Source organism: Mustela putorius, unplaced genomic scaffold (genome assembly GCF_011764305.1).
Source record: "Mustela putorius furo isolate JIRA1106 unplaced genomic scaffold, ASM1176430v1.1 tig00000827_pilon_pilon_pilon, whole genome shotgun sequence".
In the NCBI taxonomy this organism is placed as follows: domain Eukaryota; kingdom Metazoa; phylum Chordata; class Mammalia; order Carnivora; family Mustelidae; genus Mustela; species Mustela putorius.
Window position 1 is genome coordinate 3,972,639 of NW_025421489.1, and position 20,895 is coordinate 3,993,533.

At 38.1% G+C, this 20,895-nt stretch overlaps 1 long non-coding RNA gene and 1 other non-coding gene across 2 annotated transcripts; both read right to left on the bottom strand.

Moving 5' to 3' along the window:
• Positions 1-2,345: 2,345 nt before the first annotated feature.
• On the bottom strand, positions 2,346-2,418 carry TRNAK-CUU. The gene has a single exon. It is a non-coding gene; the product is annotated as a tRNA-Lys (tRNA).
• Positions 2,419-7,710: 5,292 nt separating this feature from the next.
• LOC106006306 lies at positions 7,711-15,488 on the bottom strand. The gene is made up of 3 exons (XR_001180272.2): positions 14,786-15,488; positions 11,328-11,469; positions 7,711-8,815 (listed from the first exon to the last, which is right to left on the bottom strand). It is a non-coding gene; the product is annotated as an uncharacterized LOC106006306 (long non-coding RNA).
• Positions 15,489-20,895: the final 5,407 nt, after the last annotated feature.

The following is a 20,895-nucleotide window of genomic DNA, read 5'->3' on the forward strand; positions in this document are numbered from 1 at the left end:
AAAATGGATTAAGACTTGAATGTAAGACCTGAAATTCTCAGAAGAATACACAGGGAGTAAGATTCTTGACACTGGTCTTGTTAATGATTTCTTAGATTTGACACCAAAAGCAAACATAACAGAAGCAAAAAGTAAAACCACATCAAACTAAAAAGCTCTCTGCGCAGCAAAAGAAACCATGAACAAACTGGAAAAAAACCTACATAATGGGAGAAAATATTGGCAAATCAAATATCCATTAAGAGGTTAACATCCAAAATATATAAGAAATTCATATACCTCAAGAGTGATCAGTCAGTCAATTGATAAAAATAACCCAATAAAAATGGGCAAAATATCTGAAAAGACATTTTTCTAAAGAAGACACACAAATGACCAACAGGTACATAAAAAGATGCTCAACATCACTCATCATCATGGAAATGCAAGTCAAAACCACAATGAGATATCACCTCATACTGTTAGAGGACATCTATTATCAATAAAACAAGAGATAACAAATGCTGGAAAAGATTTGGAGAAACGGAAACTCTTGTATACTTGGTGGGATGTAAACTGATATAGCCACTATGGGAAACAGTATGGGAGTTCATCAAAAGATTAAAAATACAGTTACTTAAGGCGCCTGGGTGGTTCCGTGGGTTAAAGCCTCTGCATTCAGCTCAGGTCATGATCCCAGGGTCCTGGGATTGAGCCCCACATTGGGGCTCTCTGCTCAGCAGGGAGTCTGCTTCCCTTCTCTCTCTCTGCCTACTTGTGATCTCCGTCTGTCAAATAAATAAATAAAATCTTTTTAAAAAATTAAAAAATAAAAACATAGTTATCATATGACCTAGCAATCCAACTTCTGGGTATTTATCCAAAGGAAATGAAATCATAATCTCAAAAAGATATTTGTATTTCCATGTTCATTACAGCATTATTCACAAAAGCCAAGACATGGAAACAACCTAAGTGTTGACAGATGAATGGATAAAGTAAATATGATACACACACACACGCGCGCGCGCACGCACACACACACACACACACACTCACACAATGGAATATTATTCAGCCTTTAAAAAAAAACAACACCACAACAATCCTGCCATTTGTCACACTATGAATGAACCTGGAGAACACCATGCTAAGTGAAATAAGCCACATAGAAAAAGACAAATACTACATGGTATCATTTATATTGTGGAATTGTTTTTTAAAAAGTCAAACTCTTAGGGGCATCTGATTGGCTCAGTTGGAAGAGCATGCGACTTTTGATCTCAGGGTCATGAATTCAAGCTTCACATTGGGTATAGAGATTACTAAAAAATAATAATTTGAAAATAATAAATAAAAATAAATAAATAATAAAATAAATAAATAATCAAAACCATAGATACAGAGGGTAGAAAAGTAGTTGCCTGGGGCTGGGTGCTGGGGGAAATAGAAATCAATAAAAGAAGAGTAGAGAAAAAGAGAAATTGAGGAAGAAAAGTTGATAAAAGGGTACAAACTCCCTGATGAGTAAGGTCTGGGGATCTAATGTATAACATGGTAACCAGAGTTGATACAACTATACTATAGAGTTGAAATTTGCTGAGAGAGTAGAACTTTAGTGCACACCCACACGCACACACACAAAGGTAAATATGAGAGGCAGTGGATGTGAGAATCCATGCACTACGTATACCTATATCAAATAATATCAAATCTCAATAAATATCAATAAATACAAATACCAAATAACATTGTATACCCTTGATATATCACATTCTTGTTTGTCAATTATATTCAAAAAAGCTGAAAAAAAATTCATTCTAGCACTACTTGCAAGGGGATGAAATCAACATAAATGTCCCTTAAGAAAGGAGTCGTGCAATAAATGAGAGTTTATTTACCAATGAAATTATATGCAGTTGTTAAAAAAAAAAAAGAGAATAGCATATATGTATTGACTTGGAATAGTCTCAAAAAGATATTAAATGAGTAAGTAGGGTACAGACCACTGTGAATATCATTCTACTGTTTGCAGAGAGAAAGCTCTGGAAGACATACAAGCTATTGATAATTGTCACATCTGGGGCAGAACTGAATGACTCGAGAGCCAGGGTAGGAGCAAGACTTATTCTCAGTGGTATAACATTCAATATCTTTTGTGTAATATGGGATTACACTGACGATTTAAATATTAAAAAGATCATTTATAAATAGAGAATTAAAGCAAAAATAAGAAGGAGAGGTGGAAGAAGAAATTTGGATCTGGGCAGCCCTACCCAGAATACCCTACCGGGCTTATGAAACCATGGGTGTATCCAGTTGGCTCCTTTTTTGTTTTTTAAGACTTTATTTTCAAGTAATCCCTATACCCAGTGTGGGGTTTGAACTCACAACCTTGAGATCAAGAGTCACATGCTCTACCCACTGAGCCAGCCAGGTGCCCCCAGTTGGCTCCTTAAGCCAGAATTCAAGGTCCTCAGCTATGGGACAGTCTGAGGTGACAGGAAGAACAGTCAGCTCATTCCACTGCTGAGAGACCACCAAACCCAGTGTTCTCCTGCCCTGACAAGTGGAAAAAGAACTTAGTTCCTTAGAAACCCGTGCATTTCGGAAACAAATCTGTCCCCACCTCTCTTCTGACAGCGAGTGCTCACCATATCTGAAAAGGTTAAGAAACTTGAATGCCCACCTCCCAAGTCAACGAAGATCTTTCTTGTTTTTCTCTCTGCATCTCAGGAGGACGGGAAGAGGCAACAAAACTCACTTGTGTTTTACTCATACTCCATCTCTGGAACTAGGAAATTTGTCTTTAATTAGACTATTAGTTTCAGAAGCAAAACTGTAACACCAAGAAGAATCTATTGAAAAAATTACATTTGATTACTTAAGTTTCTGCCTCACTCCTCTATCCAGATTTTGGCTTATTGTGTATTTAATTAACTAAATATAAGACCCTCTTCCTCAGGAACATATAGTAAAGAATATAGTAATTATAGTACTTATACTAATGCTTTATTTTAGTAAGGTTTTTTTACTTAAAAATTATTGTTTTTTTCTACCATTTATGATATATAATTATTTTTCTGCAAATATATTTAGAATATCTCTGGAGAAATACACAATAAATTGTAGTATTAGTAATTCCAGGGAGAGAACTGGGGAACTAGAGGCAAAAGGAAGACTTGTTTTTACAGTATATTTTTTGTACTTTTTGAATTTTCTATCATGTGTATGTACTTCCATTCTTTCCCCAATCTGTTCTTTAAAAATCACCATTTACCTGACTAGATAGTAAGGCTAAATAAATTCTGATCATTGGTACAAAAACAAAACAAAACAATTGTTGTTACACGGATGTTTTCTACTTTGATTCATCTGAATTGCATGAATGGATTAAAAATAGCTGCACTATACCTATAAAAAGCGTAAGGTAATTAATGACTACAAAATCGTTGTCTTTTATAAAAGCTGTCAGTAACTCCCCAGTTCTTGGCCTCCATGATTAGATATGAAAGTATCAGGGGGAAGCAACAGATGGCATTGTTCAAGAGACATGTTCCTTTGACAAGTTCAGGAGGGAAGGAAGAAAAATACAGGAGAGCTCCAAAAAGTGGGTGGTACAAGCTGAATTTCAAGAAATGATTGTTTTCACCAGAGGGACAATAGGTGGCTCTCATTTCAGATAGAGGAAATAATATTAACAGGATACATTTTGCAGACTGCAAGAAAGTTACCATGACATGAGTCCCCAGAGTCTGTGTGAAGGGACAGGAGGTGAAACTGGGAGGTAGAAAGAGACCTCGCACCCAAGACATTGACATAAAACATTTTGGGTTTTATCCTGAAGACTTTGGGAAACCACTTTATAGTCTAAACCAACTACTGAGATTCATAAAACTAAAATAGAGCGATTTGCATCTAGGAAATTCTACACACAGATAGATGTCTTTACAAACAGTATGGTGACCTGTCTTTATCAACATCCCACACAGGATGTCCCTTGCAACCTTCTTTGGGGAGAGATCATTAAAGGAAATCTAGGTTGACCAGCTGTCCTTCCTGATGGTACAAAAATTCAGACAGTGACCTGCCAAGTGATAGAAAACCCGTCCTTCCTAAATTTTGCTGTGCCTCTTTTCCCAGATTAAAATCAGATTGAACTGGCCTGGAAGTAAAGGCATACTTTGCAAAAATTAGAAATCAAAAGGTCATTACTCAAGTTTTCCAGGAAACATCCTCGGGCAGCATGGCATGAGCCCACTACGGGCTGGGATTTTGCTGACCAAGATCCTTCACGGCACCAGTTTTGGGGAATGTTAGTGACCACTCTCCACCCCCCCACCCTCCCCCCAGGATAAAGGACCACATCCCCAGCTTCGTTCCGGGCTCACAAAATCTGCAGCACAGATGTCACTTGGGTGTAGATGGCTTTTCGTCTGCCCAGCTATGGCCTGGTTGTGAAAGAACGAAAAGAGGCTCTGGCTCCTTGGGTGTTGGGCAAGACAGTTTGGCTTCTCTCTCTTTGCAGGGATAGGCTGCAGCTGGCTTCCACTGACTCAGCTGGGAATTAGAATTCTTCTGAGACCACAGACAGCCTAGTCCTCCTGTTACAGTGACAGAGTCCATCTATCTTACAAAAAAATGCCACTTACTCTGCTGAAAGAACATTTGCCTCCTACTTGGGTATGTTTCCATTAAAACGTGCTCTCCCATCCAAGTACTAACTAGAAGGTATTATGCTTAGCGAAATAAATCAATTGGAGAAAGACAACTATCATATAATCTCCCTGTTATGAGGAAGTTGAGATGAAATGTGGGGGGTTTGGGGGGTAGGAGAAGAATAAATTAAACAAGATGGGATCGGGAGGGAGACAAACCATAAGAGACTCTTAATCTCACAAAACAAACTGCGGTTGCAGGGTGGGGGTGGGGGAGAGGGTGGTTGGGTTATGGACATTGAGGAGGGTATGGGCTACGGTGAGTGCTGTGAAGTGTGTAAACCTGGCGATTCACAGACCTGTACCCCTGGGGCTAATAATACATTATATGTTAATTAAAAAATTAAAACATTAAAAAGAAACAAACAAACAACAATAACAACAAACAGTGCTCTCTGTTTTACAAGAAAGATCTCTTCGTGAATCAGACAGAGAAAGCTACCTTTCTCCATCTGTTTTACTTTGATTTCCAAATTCCTCTCATGCTGGAGGGGTGGAGGGAGAAGGGGAGGGTCACAGATTAGATCCTCCAGAAAGCAGCTGTGGGGGTGGAGTCAGGGGTATAAACATTGGATTGCGGAGCACAAGTTACAAAGGGAAAGGGGAAGAAACAAGACTGGGCAGGGGAAGCTGTAAGACCACAGTGCAGACCCGGCAGAATCCACCCCCAAAAGGCAGGACCCTAGATCAGAGAGTGCCCTTGGGCAGAACAGAGAAGTTCTGCTTTGGGCAGAAATGACTAAGCCTTTGATCCATTGCCTTGCTCATCACTGACTAGAAGCCACCCCGAGAATTGTGTGATGTTGGCTGAAAGCTGAGGAAGATCCCCTCAGCCAGCACCTGGATGAAAAACACCCTGCAGAGTCTCCCAGAAACACGATGAATGTCATGTGAGCGAGAAATCTTTGTTGTTTTCAGCTCCTGAAATGTGAGGATCTTGGGTATGTGGTTTCATAGTTTTCATCTATTTTGGAAAAGTGTTGGCTTTTATTTCTTCAAATATTTTTCTGCTCCTCCTTCCCCCTCTGGCTTGTGACGGATACCAAGTATCTAGATCAGTGTCTACTAAGAGGTCCTTCTAGTCACTACTAGTAAATAACATCACAGTGCATAGGAGTTCCGGAAATGCATCATTCCTTCCTTTGTGCTGCTGCTTTGCCATGCACTTCCACTGTTGTGTGTATAAAACTGAGAATTAATTTCCTTGGACTACTGGAACCAAGTATCACAAACGGGGTGGCTTAAAACAAGAAAAATTTATTTGTTCACAGTTTTGGAAGCTAGAAGTCCAAAATCAAGAGGTAGGCAGAGCCAAACTCTCCAGAAGGCTCTAGAGAAGAATCTTCTTTTTTCAGCTTCCTAGCTCCTGGTGGTTGCTGGCAATCCTTCACATTCTTTGGCTTGTAGATACATCATTCCAATCTCTGCCTCCATCTTGGTGTGGATTTCTCCTCTGTTTTTCTCTGTGCTTTTGCCTTCATGTGGCCTTCTCTCTGTGTTTCTGTCCAAATTTCCTCCTTTTTTATTAGAATACTAGTTATTGGACTTTAATCTAGTATGGACTTATTTTATCTTGACTATCTCTGCAAAGACACTATTCCCAAGGAAAATGGCATGATAAGTATCAGAGGTTAGGATTCTACATATCTTTTTGGGAGACGTAATTCAACGCCCAAAGAACTACGTTATCCTTATATGCTTATGTGTAAATTTTCCTTAGTAGACTGTTAGCTTCTTGAGAGCAGGAACTTTACCTTTAAACTCTTAGTGTCTAGTATAGCATCTGAATTATAGTTGGGTGAATTTATACAGATATATCTCAGTAAATTATTGTATGAAAGGCATATATAATGTATAGATGGCAATTTAACCAAATAAGAACAATGCTTGCATTGCTAAAGACCAATTTGGGAGAAAAAATGTAAGAGAAATAATAGAATATTAAATATATATTTTAATTTTTTACTGAGACTCCAAGTCTTTATATAGTATTCCACTTACTATATAACTTTTGGTTGTAGGTAAGCAGAAAAACCCAACTCACACTGTCTTACAATAAAATGAGAACATTGGCTCATGGCTCTAAAAAGTCCAGAGGTAGAGTCTTTTTCATGTGATTCATTGGCTCAATGATACTAGCCAAGAGAAAATGTAGATTTCTTTCTTCAACCATGACAGAATACTGGCACTGAACTAATCATAAACAACTAGAAAATTGGACAAAATGTCTGAAACAACAGTTTTTAGACACTGTCAAACAGTCAGGACTGAGATACTTGAAAGAAATGAAACAAATAAGGTGAAACTGATGATCACTACTGGCTTCTGCCTAAAGGCATTTTCCGGACTGTAGCACAATAAGGGGAAGCTAGGCAGACCACCGTGTTGTCCCTGAACTGAAGAGAGTGGGATTGGAGTTTGGGGGCACTTAGGTGAATGGAATTTGCAGGGCAGAATGCTGGGGGAAATGGAAATTGTGCAGAACAAGAGTTCAAGAAATGTGCAAATCTTCATAAGACTGCTTAGTTTTTGGCAGGATACTACATGGCACATGTGCAATGCAGAACTCCATGAGGTCTTGCAAAAGAGCTGTAAGCTGAAAAATTCCCAGAGCTCACATGGGGCTGGGAGATATTTGATTTTCCAACTAGTGAAAAAGGAGAAACCATACTGATAACATAGAGCATCCAGTGGAGACCCCAGAAGTTTAACAACTTAGTGCTAGAGTAGTCCAAAGCTGAGGCTACTATACGCCCACCTTAACAAAGTTTATAAAGATGCACCAAAAGAATCAAACTGATCCACAAATAACTTGCCTTCCAGTCATAACAAACTTCAGCACTCTTTGAAAGAAGTTTTCATAGGGATGCCTGCGTAGTTCAGTGGAGTAGGATGCCAACTTTTTGTTTTGGCTCAGGTCATGATCTCAAGGTCATGAGATGGAGTCCTGAGATGGCTCTGTGCTCATCAAGGAGTTTGCCTCTTTCCCATTCCCTCTCCTTCTGCCCCTCTCCCCACTCATGCTTGCACTCTCTCTCAAATGAAGAAATAAACCTTTAAAAATAAAAGAATAAAAGAAGACACCCAACAATGTAATATTCACAATGTCCAGCATCCAATAAAAATTACTATAAAGGCAAAAAAAGCAGAATACTATAACTAATATAAGGAGAAGAAATCTGTTAATAAAATTAGATCACTGGCACCTGGCTGAGTTAGATGGTAGAGGACATGACTCTTGATCTTGGGGTCATGAGTTCAAACCCTACAGTGGGCATGGAGTCTACTTAAAATAAAACTAATAAAAAATAAAATAGACTCAGAATGATAGTGATAATAAAGTTAGCTGAAAGGACTATGAACTCATTATTAAAAATTTAGTAAGGAATTAAAGGAATACATGAACATAATGAGAGAAATTAAATCATATAAAAGTAACTTTTAGTGTTATAAAATACAAAACCTGAAATGAAAGTTTACCAGATAGATTTAACAGCTGGCTGGACTCTGCAGAAGAAAAGAACAGTGAACTTGAAAACATAGCAAACAGAATCGAATATGAAACATGGAGAGAAAATGGCTAGATAAATAATGAAAGAGTCTTAATTATCTGTGAGACATGATTACATATGTGTAATTGGAATCCTAAAAGAATAGGGAGCAGAAACATATTTGAAGAAATAATGGCAACCATTTTTCAAATTTGGTAAGTATAAATTCTCAGATCCAATATATTTTCCTTCTTTCTGAGTATGATGACTTTGTAATGTGCCAACTTGGCTAGGCTGAGCTACCTTTCCCAGAGTTCCCTTTCTTTTATGTTTCCAGTTAGACTTCTCTCACACGTTGTTACTGATCTCCTAATGTGTCCCACGGGCAGGAAGGAATTGCAGGAAATTGTTTTACCTTCCTCTGGATCATCCTTCCACTTCTCTGGCACCCAAGCCAGGCTTGCATGTTTAGTTCCATGACACAAGGCCTGGCTTCTGAAAGATACCTTTGTCACCAATGTCAGAATTAACAAGAATGGGCACAGATTTCAGTCTCTCCTCAAGGGGTTCCAGTTGGTGTTTGTGGGCTCCATCCTGCTCATGATCTTTCCATGCTGAATGCTAGCCCTGTGGATTTCAAGCTTCAGTATCAAATGCAGAGACAACAGTTTCACAATCTGCTTAACCAGCATAATTAATATAATATGATTAATTATTAATTAATTATTAAATTAATATAATATAAAAATTGGCGTCACATATAATTAATATAGTAAATATTAATTTTATATAGTAAATGTTAATTTTATATAGTAAATGTTAATTATGTATGATTAATCATTATTAATTATAATCATATATATTATATATGATACTAATTATATGATATACAATTATATGATATACAATTATATATGTATAATGATATATAATTATATACTTATCCATATAGAATATAGGGATATTTATAATAAATATATTTATTTACATATATTATATAGGGATAAATATATTTATTCCTATGTAATCCCTATAACTAATCCCTATATGTAATACCTCTATATTATATACACATTCCTATATATATTCCTATGTACAAAGAGATTTGTTCAGGAAATTGGCTTACTCACTTACTGGTATATTTCTATCCACTTATACAATATATATGTAGTACTTACACAGTATATATAAACATATACATATGTATATAATTTATGGATAGTGTGAGATACACACACACACACCCCTACCCTCCCTGTTTCCCCACTTCCCTAACTGATACACGGCAATATATCTATTAATTTTTAAAAATTCTCTTCCAGCAATTACTCTTAAATTTCCAGCCATGACTTTTAAAATTTGAACTTCTCTGCTTTCCATATTTTACAAGCATCTCATAGTTTTTGTTCTGCAACTTCCCCTCACCACCACCACCAAACAATCAGGGATTTATCAGTTTTTTTTTTTTAATTTTTCTCTTATTTCTAGGATTTGGAAGGTATAGAATAAGGCTTTGGTCTGAGCCCAATCTGCTATCATGAACCAGAATCCTTTAGTAGGCTGGGGTTTCTTTTGTTTTCTTTTGTTTCTTATGTAATCTCTGCATCCAACATGGGGCTTGAACTCACGACTCAAAGATCAAGAGTCACGTGATCTGCTGACTGAAGCACCCGGGCCCAGTTAGTTGGGAGTTTCTTGTTTGTTTTTTTTTTTTTTTTAAATAAAGTATCTGGAATCATTTTTTGATAGGTTTAAAAAAATGTCATCATTATAGCTAAGCCTTCTTAGTTTGGACAGTATGAATTTGTGAAAGGTTTAAATATAGAAATTTTAAAGGAACAAAGTGTGAAGCCATAACTTTCTGCAGCTGAAAATCACTGAGAGGTAGGTTGATATATTGTTAGAAGTAAAGAACATGTTCTCAAAAAGACATATGATAGAATTTCTACCTATTTAGGGGGAAAAGGAACAAATAGTCTGCTTAAATGGCAAACAGCTTCTTTCTGAGAAGAAAATTAATTATCAACTTTACCTTAATTTTTTTATGTCACACTAACATAAGCTTGATTTCAGAAAAAAAAGAAAACTCTCAAAAAATTATTGTCTATCAAACTTTGAACTCTCAAATTTGTAAAATGTTAACTACATTAACAAAGCATTGTCACATAACAGAGTTCTTAAATGAATCTCAATTAGCATATCAATTCTTATGTAAATGATGCTTCTGGGAGCTAGAGAAATGAATTCTAGCAGGATTTAATTCTTAAATAAATTAAGTTGAATAATCTTTTTCCTCTGTTAATTGTCACTCAATTTTCAAATTATTTATTTATGTTCTTTTACACTCTGACTAGCAATCAAGGGCATAAGGTATATAAAGCATTTTGTAAACTACAAATCACCAGGAAAAGGTAAGGTAGCATATTGTAACCCTTAGTTTAAGTAAGCCCTAATCTACTATAGTGGTCACTGAAAATGTCATCTCTCACTTGTATATCTTGTAATATTAATATTACGTCAGTAAGCCTTTCACTTTGTTAGGAGGAAATTGTACATGAAGTTTAAGTAACCAAAGATGAAAGTAACCAAATTAAAGTGTGCTAATGGTATTTGAAGACTAAAACCTCCCTAAGCCCCAATTTGCTCTTTTCTGGTCTTTGGCCTTATTATATAGTTAGGAAAGGAACACAGACTCTCCTGGGCATCATCTTACCAGTTCCAAGATCTGTATGGTGATGAATTAACTTGACTCAAGAGAGGTTTGGCCTTTGTCCCTCCTCCTGGGAGTTAATCTTTGTACCCTTGGAATTTCCCGAAGAATTCTAATAAAAATGTGTTATATTCACAGTGGGCCCTCAGACTACACCTAATAGTTTCTGCTAATTAGATGATTCATTGTGGGCATCTGACTGGTTATGCAAAGAGATAAGTCATTAGAGGGGCCCTGCCTACACCAATAGTTTTAAAGTGAGCACAGACCATACCGTAAAGACTTTGAGCCACATTATGACCAATCTTACCTCCCAGGAGGGGAGAGGGCTGGAGACGGAGCTTAACCATAATATGGGCCATGTTCAATAGTCATGCTTAATGAAACCTCAGTAAAATCTCAACACCAAAGCTCAGGTGAGCCTGTTACCTGACCACACTCCATGTGTGTACAGCCACCAGGAGAGTAACACTTCCTTGAGGACATGCAAGCTTCAAGCTTGGAGTCTTCTCAGTCCCAGATTCTGCCCAATACATATCTTCTTTTGGCTGGTTCAGATTTTTATCTTTTGCTACAAAAAAAAAAAAACTGTACTCATATACATAGTACTTTCTTGAGTTCTGTGAGTCATCCTTTCAAACCATCAGGCCTGAGGGAGTCTGTGAATTTGTGCCCAGTTAATCTGATGTGAGGGTAGCTCCGGGAACCGTCAAACTTCTGGGTGGTGTCAGAAGTCTTGAGCAGACTTGACAGTTTGGAGGATGGTGCCCTTCACCCAAAGCTGAAGTAGAGATATAAGATATGCAGGGGCTGGATTGAGTGGCTGATTGGAATTTGGAGTTCTGAGTGGGAGGTTGGCATGGAGGACTTGAGCCAGTTAGATACCTATATCCCAGTTCTTTATCTCCCTAGTGCCTCTGTAACACAATTTGCTTCCAGTTCTAGTGGGACCAATGAGTGACTTTTCTTTCATTCATCCATTCAACAAACGTCTCTTGGGTGTCTATTGTATACCCAGCATTGTACTAACATTGGACACTTCTTGTTCTCGTGACCCCCACAGACCAGTGAAGAAGAGAGATACAGAATAATTACACTGCAAATAGTGAGAACACGGAACAGCAGGCCCTGAGTTAGTCTTAGGAGTCAGGGAAATCTTCCTAGAAGTAGATGAGCATTCTAAGCAGAGTGATTAGCATATGCAAAGGCCAAGGCAGGATGAAGATCCCCCTGGAAACTGAAAGGGGCCACCCTGGCTAGGCAGCAGAAAGTTGAGGTGAGGGAAGATTGTGCTCATGCAGAGTCTGGTGCATGATGTTAAAGATTTCAGAGTTAATTCTTAGAGACGTAGGAAACAAGACTTTGAAGGGTTTAAAGCAGTGACAATTATTTTTGCGCATTTAATAGTTACTTGACATGCATGGTGAGACCCTACACACAATCCAGGGATATGACTGGTATTAGATAACTGTTTCGAGGTGGTGATAGGGCAGCTAGGAGTGGTGGAGATAAGTGGATAGATTTAAGATGATGCAGAAGCCGGATTCAATAGGATTGGGTGCTTGACTGGAAGTTGGACTACTGATATAGGAGGTCATGGATGACTCCCAAGTGTCAGACTTGGACAACCAGGGACATGGTGGTGCCATTCACTGAGGCATTATACTGGAAGAGGACAGGTTTGTCAGGGAACAATCCTAAGATCAATTGAACTTGCTGAATTTTTTTAAAGATTTTATTTATTCAGTTGACAGAGAGTAAGAGAGAGAACAAGCAGGGGAAGCAGCAGGCAGAGAGAGGGGGACAAGCAGGAAGCCTAATGTTCAATCCCAGAACCCTGAGATCATGACCTGAGCCGAAAGCAGAAGCTTACTTGCCTGAGCCACCCAGGCGCCCTGAACTTGCAGAACTTGATGTACCTAGACACCATGTGTTTGGAGATGTCTATTATGAAGTTCCATTTATGCGTCTGAAGCTCAGAGGGAAGGTCTGTGCTGTATATGTAGATCTAGAAGCTGTTGGTATAGAGAAGGCATCTGAATTTATGACAGTGATAAACTTACCTGAAGGTGCACAAAGAGAAGCTCTAGTACAATGTTAGCTGTATGCTCTGTTCAAACACATCAACCCTTGAGACCTTTATCAGGGAGTAAAGAGTAGGGTAGAGCAGAAGATAGGAGGAAGAGCCAGAGAAAGTAGATACAGAAGGTCACCATCTTTCCCTCCTTTTCCTCCTTCCTCCTCAAGGAGGAAGTTACAGAAAGTTGTAATGGAAATGGGTAGGCTTTAGGCATTTCTGGGGGCTGTCTGGAGATCAAACTCTTACTGCTGTAGGCAACTGCCTTCCCAGAGCTAGATTGCTGCTCCTTTTGTTAAAAAACATGCAGTAACTACATAGCTAGCACCGACTTTTCTGTGAGGCAATAAAAGTGTTAATGAACTAGATGGGGGGAAATCCTTTCACAATTTTTATTATATCAAATCATGTCTTATACTTTGAATATCTTACAATTTTATAGTAGGTCTCATTAAAGCTGAAATTTTAAAAAAATAAGAACTTCAGATAGCTTTTTTTTTTACTTTGTAGTTTTCTTTTTCAGGGAACAGGAAGATCTGTTTTCCATGTAAATATTCAGATTTTACTTTTTTCTATTCTTGAAGGCTCTTTTTTTTATGATTTTATTTTTGATTTAAAAAAAAAAGATTTTATTTTTAAGTAATCTGTATACCCAACATGGAGCTTGAACTCACAACCTCAAGATCAATCAAAAGTCTCACACTCCACTGACTGAGGAGGCCAAGCACCCCTTATTCTTGAATGTTCTAAGGCTATTATTCTCAGAGATTCTCAGTCAGAAGTCTTGTGGGGAATGAGACCTTTCACAGGTCATGTACTATTGCCAGCCCATTTCTCAGCCCAGAGACTCCACAATAATATGCCTTTTCAACCCATTCAGATACACCAGGGTTAAATCATATTCTATGACACAGAAAAAGTGAAATAACATGAAATTCTCAGCTGCATTCCCTCAACATCAATATTATAAAATGATTTCAGTCTCTTCAGAAGAGGGCCTGACAAAGTAGTCACTAAGCTATGGAAAGACTGGGTTTTAGCCAATATCATTTTCTGTCTTTAACCACTTAAATAGCTATATGGCCATTCAGCTCTCATTATGACCTTCATTTGTCAGGTGCTTGAAAATAGCCCAGACACTTTTTCCTCCAAAGAAAGGCACCCTCCTGGGAAGGATGAGCCAGAAAGAGAGAGAAGGGGAGAGAAAGAGCCATCAAGCTCACAGCAGGAGCTAGACGTCCTATTTCCTGGGAGAGCCATTTTGATTTGTGCGTTGATGAGACTGCTTTCTGCCTAGGAATGCTCTTTAAGGGACGCAGCTCTCCCATCCCAAGCATAATGTGTGATTTCGTCTCTAGCTTGGCCGTGTTTGCTTCCTTGCATTCCCATTTTCCCCCACGCTGGCCCTTTCTGTGCGCCTCCCCCATCCCAACCAGGCTCCAGAAAGATTTTACAACTATAAAGCTCAGAGATAGCCTTCCAAACATTTTTTTTTTCAGAAAAATATACATAAAGTGCTTGGCTACTTGCTCTGCTTCTCAAGCTCCTAGTTACACAAAATATTTCTAGAGTATATGTTGGACGCCCAGTTCTTCTTATGCCAGGAGAAAACTTTGGCTGATGAAAAATGTTTATCATCTTTACAACATTTCATGGAAGTTGATATAACTGAGTACTATACTCTTCTCTCACATCCTACTCTTATATTTAATGACCATGTGAGGAAAGAAAGCAGATTAAGAAGCCATTTGAATCTAAATCACTCTATATTTGAAACTAAGTGAGAGCCAGGACAAATACAAATACGCACAATAGTCGAGATGTTCTTTGTGGCCAAGCCTCCTTTCCTGGCGTGATTCCTTGAGAGTTTCTTCATATTTGTGAGGGTCCATAATCCAGGTTCATGGTCATTGATGAAAATGCCCTGAGCACAAAAGGGCTGGTTTTCACCACATCAACAATATCTTCTTGGTTATTTACACCGATCCATTTCAGGGAAAGAGAAGAGAGTAAGGTCTTGATATTTGTGATATTAAAAGAAAATCCAAAGGATCATGAGGGAACTTCTGTGGTTCTGTTAATATTTCATCTCATGGATTCTAGTTAAACAGCTATGTTTTTTAATGACAAGTCACCCAATTATACTTACCATCTGTGCATTTTTCTGTATGTTTAATACTTCAAAAGAAGTTCATATTTTTAAAAAATCCATTAACATAATTCATCTTCCAAAGCCTGATGAGCAGGTGACATCCAATCCATGGCAAATTTGACCTAGAGCTGTGTGGTCGAAATGATATCCACTAAACACATGTAGTTATTGAGAATTTGAAATGTGGCTAGGCCAAACTGAGATGTGTTGTAAGAATAATATACACACTAAATTTTAAAGACATGGTATGAAAAACAGGTAAAGTATGTTATTAATCATCTTATATCAATTATATGTTTAAACAGTATATTTTAGATATATAGGACTAAATAAAATATATTGTTAAAATTAATCTCACTTGTTTCTTTTTGCTTGTTATATGGCTACTAAGATATTAGATATTACATCTGTGGCTCACATTATGTTCTCTTGGACAGCATGGCCCTAGTGTCACCAACTCTGCCACTATGCTGAGTGTGAGGTCAGTTAGTGTAAATCCTGGCTTTACACACTCATACCTAATGCATATGCACCAGTTCCCAATGAAACAGCACAGAATATTTTTTTTATCTTCCAGGGAAAAAGAACAATGATTTACCTTGATTTGTAAATTTGGGTTAAACATACACACATTATATTTAACTTACTTTAATTAACACTCAACCAAATTGTGAATTAATAACAGTGAATGGTGTAAAATATTTGAAAGTTAAAAACAATAAAAGTAGGGACACCTGGCTGGCTCAGAGTAAAACGTGTGACTCTTGATCACTCTTGATCTTGTGAGTTCGAGCCTCATGGTGGGTGTACAGATTATTAAAAAGAAAAAAAAGCAAAAGTAACACTTCTAAATGGACAGACCTGGTAAGTCAGAATTCAGACAATCATTAGTCCAGGCCACTCTAGATAGGGAAATAGTACATTCTTTCTCAGGTTAAAAGTTTTCCCCTTTTTCTAATATTTCTACTTTCTGCTGGATACTTTTTCACAATTGATATTCAAGCTGTAGAAAACATTCCTCCATCAGCGGAATCTGGCACAATAAGAGGCTCTTTAGATAGCAGGGTTGGCATTTTTCAAATTCACTCTGGATTTGTTAAGTGGTTTGCAGCTGAGAAGCTAGACGAGCTGACTTTTCACTGTATGAATTCTAAAAATGCTCAGAGGCAAGCATCTTAAGAACTGCAATATTCTGTGGGCTATGTAATCAGTACATTATCAAAATATATGCATTTTTTATTATTACAGTAATCTAAAAATTGCTAATTATATAAGAGCTTGCTAACTAAAACATAATTATGGTTAACACATTATTTGATGTGTATTCCTGTTATTGGCAAACTCTGAAACCAGTTACATATTTTTCCTTGAAAATTTGAAATCCGTTCCAAAAGTGTTAGGCTCAGTCAAAGCTAGAAGCATTGCAGTAGGCTTAGGAAAATTACAATCTTCTACCATGACAGTTGCTGGGGAAACATCTACCAATGGAAGTTTGAGAAAATTGTATACCATAGGCAAGGGGGATGGAGGACTCATTGTGATTGCTTTCTTCTGTTTGCCAAGGTTCTAATTCCCACTCTTAAACTGATTATTCCCTTGCACAGAGCTCACAGCTAGAACATTCGATGTTTTTGTACATAACGCTAACCACTTTTATATTTGGTAGCTGTTGGAAAAATCAAAGCCTCAGCATCTATAGGACAAACATTCTTTAAAAGCAGCAAACTATCAAATAAATTTCATTCGGTCTTGCACTTGACTCAAAGATTGCTCTACTTGTGCTACTTACTGTAAGCCAGGTATTCAGAACAAAAAAGAATGTGGGAAATGAGAGGGAGGGAGAGGGAAAGCAAGGCTGTTGAGGGGAAGGAGGAGGAAAGAGATTGGGATGGTGCATCTTCTGGAAGTCAAAATCGCTGATTTGAGCTCATCTTATACTTGATGTAAATGGTATAAGTGTAAACCCATCCAAACCCTAGAAAGGCAAGTAGGCTGACAAAATAGCTATAGTTAACTAAGTAATGCTAAGTAGTTAGTCTTTCGAGCCTATTAGGCTTGAAATTTAAAATATATTGTCCTTACAGCAAGCCAGAAGCCATTTCTTCTAGGCATGTGTTGGCTAGCTCCCCAGCCTACATTCCTTTTTACCACCGTTTCAATAAGACCCCATCTGCCCCAATATCAAGGTATCCTATTTGCCAGGCCAGAGTACTCTGTTAAGGAGTAGGAAGAATAGCCAATCGGTGTAGTGGGACATCAGAAGCGATGTTTGGGGGCTCTCTGGGAGAGAATTATCAGAGTTTCCTGTAAGGTGCTTGTTCTTCTCCCTACACAATCATGAAACCAACAGCCCCAGTTGTGCCTGGCGCCGTCCGGAAACTGGAATGGTTAACCACTTTGAAAATGGAGCTGATTCCGTGACACACAGAGAGGAAACACAACTGGATCCCTGGTGGTATCTTTGCTTATTAAATCTTTATTAAGATATCAATAGCATAAGATAAAATACACCCACTTCAAATATATATATAAAGTTGGTAGTTCCTGGGTGCCTGGGTGGCTCAATCCATTAAGTGTCCCACTCTTGATTTTGGGTCAGGTGTTGATCTCAGGGTTGTAAGATGGAGCCCACCTCTGGCTCCACCCTGGGTGTGGAGCCTGCTTAAGCTGCTCTCTCCCTCTACCTCTCCTTGAGCGCAACCCCTCCCCCGCCCCCACTATTCACACTTTCTCTCTCTTAAAAGAAAAAAAATTGCTAGTCTTTTTAACTTTTTATTTTGAAATCATTTTGGACTTACAGAAAAGTTGTAGAGGGAATATGCAGAGCTCCAAAACACCTCCCCAGCTCCCCAGTGTTATCGCTGCTCAAGGATTTAGAACATCCATCTTGAACTTGTCTCTGTCCACTTTCATGTAATAGTATACCACTTCACACAGATAGCATGGTTTGCTCACCCTCTCCTGTCCCAGCGCTGCTATCATCACACACTTTGCTTCTACATGTGGTAAAAGCCACAAATACATTCTCATTCATTTTGATTGGCATACTCAATTATTTGAAAAATAATAAAAAGTGAGGAAAAAAGTTATTAATATTTACTAACATATTTACTGTGTCTGCTATTTTTCATTCCTTTATAGATCTGAGTTTTATCAGGGATCCTTGTTTCATCGGCCCAAAGAACATCGTTTTGTTAAATTTGTAAATTTTGTAAAATTTGTAAACAAATCTTGTTTTAGCATTTTTTTTTTTACTTGCCCAAAAATGTCTGTGTTTTTGTCTGTCTTTTTGAAGGATATTTCTTCTAGATATAGAATTCTAGGTTGACTTTTTTCCCCTTTCATCATTTTCAGAACAGAAATATTCTGTCTTCCAGCTTGCATTGTCTCTGATGAGAAGTCGCTGAATATACTTATTTTCCTCCCATGTGTAATTCTTCCCATCCCTTCTCCTCGTACTGTTTTTAATATTCTATGTTTATCATGGTTTCTCAATAGTGTGGTTATGGATTTTGCTCAGCTGATTTGGAAAACTGGGGGCTATTACTTCTTCAAACATCTTTTTCTTTCAATGACTTGTTTTCTCCTTTCTCCTCGCCTTCTGTACTCCAATTACATGGATCTGGACTGCTTGATATTTATTGTCTTCCTTGGTGCTACGTCTCTTCATTTTTTTCACGTTTTTCTTCTTTCTTTATATACATACAGATAGATAGATCTATATATATACTTGAGAGAGACTGTGTATGAGACAGCACGAGAAGAGAGGAGGGGCTGAGGGAGAGGGAGAAGCAGGCTCTCCACTGAGCAAGGAGCCTGATGTGGGGCTCGGTCCCAGGACCCCGGGATCATCACCTGAGCCAAAGGCAGATGCTTACTAACTGAACCACCCAGGCCCCCCACTTTTCTTCTTTTTGCTTCAGTCTGGCCACCCAACATTCTTCTGCAATGTTTTTAAGTTCACTGCTATGTTTTGTTATGTCTAATCTGTTGCCAATCCCATCCAATGAAATGTTTACTTCAGACATTGTGTTTTTCAACTTTAGAAATTTCCATTTTGTTCTTTTTAAATTTCTTTTAGCCTCCTCATTATGCTCTTGCTTTCCCTTAGATACTTGAACATACAATAGTTGTCTTAGGGGATTTTTCTGTTGATTCCATCATTGCTGTCATTTTGATCTTTTACTTTTCTTCCTGCTTTTCTATATTGACACTAATTTTTTTTTTATTGGATGCTGAACATTGTGAATATTATACTGTTGAGTATCTGAATTTTTCCCTTCCTGTAAAAGACGTTACACTTTGTTGAAATTTGTTTTGGCTGGTAGTTAAGTCACTTGCAAGACAATCTGACCCTTTTGAAGTCTGTTTATAAGATATTTTTTTTAATTTTATTTATTTATTTGACAAAGAGTGAGAGAGAACACAAGCAGGCAGAGCAGCAGGCAGAGGGAGAGGGAGAAGCAGGCACCCTGGCAAGCAAGGAGCCCGACATGGGGTTTGATCCCAGGACCCTGGGATCATGACCCGAGCCGAAGGCAGTTGCCTAACCAACTGAGCCACCCAGGCACCCCTATAAGTTTTTTTTTTAGAATATGTCTAGGGTAGTTTTTAAACAAAATCTAATTTAATCCCACTACTAAAATGAGACATTTCTATCAATTGCCTAAGTGTTCAACTAGATCTCTGAGTTCTGACTGGTCAGAACCTGATTATCTTCTAGCCTTGCAGGATTCTGGGGAGGGCTCAGGTTATATTGTTGGTCTTTGCCAGGTTGTAGTATTTCACTAGACATGTGTATAGCTCAGTATGCAACCGCAGACTTAAGACCATCCTATGCAGGCTTACCCATTTCTGGAACTCTGTCTCTGCTGGTTTTCTGCTTGGTGTTAACACCCACACCCACACACAGCATGGTTTAAGAGCCTGCTAGCTCCAAAACAAGCCATCTTGGCTATGTTGGGGAATCTGCCACTGAATTCAGAACCATACTACCCCTACGGACATTCCGCCAAATAGATGCCTCATTCTTGCCTCTCGCCTCGATTATGTCAGCTCCAATTAAGTCTCATGTTGTTGGAATCTAAATCATTTCAGGGACTCCAGATGGAAGAGAGTCTGGTTTTTAGATATCCATTCTCTGAGCTCAGAGAGGCACATTGGAAGGAGATTGGTATGGATCTTTTTAGCAAGGCAATTCATATTGACCACACACAAAAAAATATTTCAAACCATGAAAAAAACCAGAGTGAAATTCATTTAATATCCATGAGCAAATCAACCCACTTACCAAATACTAAAGTTTGCCATACCTGTTTCATCTTATTTTTAAAGACATAAAATTTAATAGATATGTTTTAAATCTTATTTTGACCCTTGTAGTCTTCATTCCTTTCCCCAGTAGTAATCACTATTTTGAATATTCATTTATTTTATTGATATGTACCAAAAAAGATATATCAAGAATATTCAACACACAAGTGTGATTAATATTTCCAATGGCAATTTCCATAATTTCTTATTGAAAGATACTTTTAGGGGCACCTGGGTGGCTCAGTCACTTGAACATCCAACTCTTGATTTCAGCTCAGGTCATGATCTTGGGTTGGAGATCAAGCCCTGCATCAGCAGGGAGTCTGCTCCAGATTCTCTCTCTCTCTCTGTTTCCCTCTGCCCCCAACCCCTGCACTCACTCACTCTCTCTCTCTCTCAAATAAATAAATATTTTAAAAATATTTTTACATGTATGTAGCTCCTGTGATGGACAC